We start from the raw sequence: 4,589 nt of genomic DNA on the forward strand, positions 1-4,589 counted from the left end.
TACATGGCTTGGTGCACTCCCAAACCTCTGCTCCAACACCTTCTGATGTGCTCTTCCTGACACTGTTGTGCCCACACTCCAGCTGTGACATCACATGCATTTGGCCTGGAAATCCTGGTGGAAGAAAGCCCAGAGTGCAGGGTTTGGCTTGGAGAAGAGACACAGAAGAGAAGGGAGCATTGGTCATTAGGCTGAGTCTGGGAACTACAGCTCCTGAGTGGACCCAAACTGTCCAGCTGGTCTAGAGAAGGCCCTAACTGCTTAGTCTAGACCTGCAGTTGCTAGAAGGCCAAGAGGACGTCATCAAGAACACCCAGCATGGAGTGCCTGAGCTCCGGCCACCAGGGGGCAGCAGAGAACCATATCAGTGGGTATCTGCCGATCTGACCAGGTGGCGTCCTACAGTGGCGCTTAAGGAGCAACTTTAGGTTATAGGGAGAAGGGGAAAATCCTTGCAGAGGGGAGGAGTCTGAGCCTGGGAGACCGGAGACCCGGATGGCTGCCCTGTGAACCAAGACAACAAGGTCCTTCCCTCCCAAAGGCCCCTCCTTCCCTGTAAAAACAAACTGGTGAACTCTGTGGCCCTACACAGCCAGCAAGCCTGTGTTGAGGAAGTAGGATTCCCAAGAGAGGGCTTCCCTGCCTCCAGCACAGGAGTTTGTTAACCCAGGTTAGGAGACCTCTGGGAGGAACTTGGGAGAGCCGGGTGGGATTTTTTAAGTCAGGCCTGAGGGAGTTCCACATGCATGGCTAGAGAAATGAACCCTCTGTTCTCCTACCAGAATCTCTATTATTCAGAGAGAGACTGGACATTCGTAAGGCCCACTCTGGTGTCCCAATACCTGTGGTGACAGCACAGTAGTATGACATTGTGTGCAAAAAGCTGTTCTGGGGAGATGGGGAGCACTTAGGAAGAGCCAATTAGGTGTCAACAGCTGCCTAGATGGGGTGGGGGTGGAGTGGGGGTGACCCAGATCCCTGGGGAGCCTTACACCAGTGCTTTAGAACTGCTACTAGGAGGTGTTTTTTTGCCTGGGCTCATAGCACCTGCTGGGGAGGTCATGCTGAGCTAGAGAAACGGCAACAGGAAACACCTGTGAGTGGATGCTGGTTGTTCAGTACAGTCTGCTGGAAGTGGGGGTGGGGCAGGCAAACAGCCCTTACACACTGGCATAGCTGGGTAAAATAGGCAACCACCAGTATCCCTGTAGCCCCAAAGCCACAGAAAAGGACTACTGGTAGGGCAGGGCTGTCCAGAGTGGTGGTGAAAATGAAGTCAGACCCTGGCTGAGCAGGTCTACAGTGAAGGCAGTGACTATGAAGCCAGAACAGCCCCATAGTACACTGCTTGTCAAGAAATACAGGATGGGCTGGGTGTGGTGGCACACGCCTTTAATCCCAGCACTAAGGAGGCAGAGGCAGGCAGATTGCTCTGAGTTTGAGGTCAGCCTGGTCTACAAAGTGAGTCCAGGATAGCCAAGGCTACACAGAGAAACCCTGTCTTCAAAACAACCCCCCCCCCAAAAAAAGAAAGAAAAAGAAAAACAGGATGGGAAAATGTCATTCCAGTCAAAGGTCAATTCTGGCTGTCACAAAAAAATCCTTGCTCTCCAAAGCAGGGCTCTCTGTCTTCTAGAGAGAGGACCCTAAGGCCAGAGCCTAGGCTTCTGCCCGAGCTGAGAAGGGCAAGGACATGGTGGATAGGGGTTAGAGTAGCGTCACTTTGAGCACAGCCAGGTGAGGGACTGTCAGGGCGAGGGAAAGACCCTCAAGACATCCGGGCTTGGAGCAGCACGGACCAACCACAGGACAACGACTTGACCTCTTAATACATGACCTGAAGTCAGGCTGGCTGGTCTCAGCCCAGAAGCAGGTATTGGTCACAGAGCACAGTTAGCTGTCCCAGAACTCTTTTACTCCCTACCCTGCCGTCCTACTCAGATTCAGGACAGCTGGGAGCCTGCTGCCCCAGGTGGTGGGCAGTCATGATATTATCAAGAGTCGCAGGTGTCAAAGCAAGGCATGCTTGCAGAGAGGGGGCACGTGGAAATAGGCTTCCGGGCCTGTCACACGCCGGCGGGTGGCATTGTTTAAGACCACTTAGGTCACAGTCATGTCTTGGCCATCATCTTCAGAACTCTGCACAGAGGAGACTGACATGTGCATGCTGGAAAAAAAGGGCCCAGGCTGAGGTGGTTCAGGATACAATTTATTGAGTTGGTGGCTGCCGGGTTTCCTTGCATTCCCTCCTTTCCTCTTGCCCTCTTCCAACCTCATCTTCTTGTTTCACACTCTTCTTTCTCATGCATTCAACGCTGCAGTGAACCAAAAAGGAAGAAAAAGCGTGTTTATGAAGGCAGAGGAACAGATGGGCTGGCACACGGGAAGAGAACTGTTGCTTTGTCTCCCCCACAGAGCGGGGGTGCCTTCCTTGTACGATTCTGAGCCTGGGATGTGGGTCTAGTTTGCTGAATGCCAGGCACATGAGATGTTTTCTGTTTTCTCTCCATCTCCTCAGAAAGATGTGTTCTTACTATTCAGGTCCCCGGTACCCGATGGTTCTTGGGGGCTGGAGCTCAGCAGGTAAGAGCACTTACTGTTCTTGCAGAGCACTTGGGTTCAGTTCCTAGCATCATAACCACCTATAAGCACATACATGCATGAACACTCATACACGTAAATAAATCTTAAAAAAAAAAAAAAAAAAAAAAAAAGAATTAGAAGGCTCTTTTTTTTTTTTTTTTTTTTTTTGGGTTTTTTGAGACAGGGTTTCTCTGTGTAGCCTTGGCCATCCTGGACTCATTTTGTAGACCAGGCTAGCCTCGAACTCACAGCGCTCCGCCTGCCTCCACCTCCCGAGTGCTGGGATTAAAGGCGTGCGCCACCACGCCCGGCTCAGAAGGCTCTTAGCTTAGATGCTGGGCTAGACTTTTCTGGACCTGGATAATATGAGGTAAGAATGGAAAGACTAGTAACTGCTCCAAAAGTTAAGGAAGCACAATATATAATTTAGAATATTAGGCTGTCAATGGCCTCCAGTGACAGCCATTAATCTAAAGCTGATGCTAAAATTTAAGGCCCAGTTGCCTCTGAACTTATGATACATCCCAAGCATATGGACATACAGTAAATGCTGACTTGGAACAGCTAAGTAAGCAGTTGCTTTTCTATAGGTAACAACTATTTTTGTTCCTAGCTAACTTCCCTGACCTCTTCCTCTTCATCGGACACCTCTCTAAATACCACTCCACAGAGTGCTTCTCTCTTGAAACATGACTTCCATCCACATGCCGAGGCTAATGTCAGCCATTCAACTTAATTTCTAGACCCCTGTGAATTCAACTACAGAATGAAATCTTCCTTTTGAACATCCAAAGCATTTAAAATTCAACAACCCAAGGCCTATTCTTTGCACTTCTTGGGCCTATCTATTCTCCACGATGCAGAATGATTTCTAAAACTCAAATCTACCACTACAGGCCTTCTTTCCTTTACCAAAAAGCATGGCCCACTCAACCTGATGGCTCACAGAGCCCTTTGAGAAATGCTCCTCATTTCTAGTTTAACTACTCGCTTTGCCCTGCAGCTTTACTGGGCTATTGGCAGGGCTGGCCTACAGCTGATCCTGGCACCACTCCTTCTGTGGTCCATTATTATTTTCACACTTAACATAACCTTGCTCAAACCAACCCCTAAAAGCCTTCAACATAGACTGTGTATGTATGTATGTGTGTGTGTATGTGTATATATATATATATATAATATATATATATATTATATATATTTTCTTTTTAAAGAGTTTTACCTTCCCTGGGGTATACTGGAAACTGCTTATAATAAGAGGAATGCTGTGAATTCAAAGCCAGCCTGGGCAGCACAGTGATTTTGAGGCCTGCCTGGCCTACACTCCATTCTAATGTATTAATCACACCACACTGCAACTGCGTATTTCCTTTGTAACCTCTGCTGTATGAATAATTACCATAATGATTCCACAAAGCAATTGGCACCACAAAAGTCTAAGGATGACCCACAGGAGTTTAATGGGTCCTTTTCATTAGAACTTTTTAAAAGTTCTTTTAGTCTTGTTTTTGTTTGTTTGTTTGTTTGTTTTGAGACAGTGTTTCTCTATGTAGTTCTAGCTGTCCTAGAACTCACTTTGTAGATCAGGCTGGCATCTCTAACTCACAGAGACCCACTTGCTTCTGCCTCCGGAGTACTGGGATCAAAGATGCGTGTCACCTCTGAGAGCACCCCCACCCCTCATTCCCTGAGTCTCCCAATTCCCCACCCACCCGCATCAGGATTGAACCCAGGGTCTACTAGGCAAGTACGTTACCACTGAGCTCTCATCTCAAACCTCACCCCCTTCTTAAACAATGCTTTATCGGGGTAATTCACATACTATGTAGTTCAATCACTTAAAGTGCAAGCCTGTAATCACAGCATTTGGGAGGCTAAGGCAGGGGGATTGGAGTTCAAGGTTATCCTCAGCTACATAGTAAGTTTGAGGCCAACCTAGATTACTTGAGATTCTGTCCCAAAACAACTTTTTGTTCGTTTTTGAGACTGGGTTTCTCTAGGTAGCC

Source organism: Acomys russatus, chromosome 26 (genome assembly GCF_903995435.1).
Source record: "Acomys russatus chromosome 26, mAcoRus1.1, whole genome shotgun sequence".
Classification (NCBI taxonomy): domain Eukaryota; kingdom Metazoa; phylum Chordata; class Mammalia; order Rodentia; family Muridae; genus Acomys; species Acomys russatus.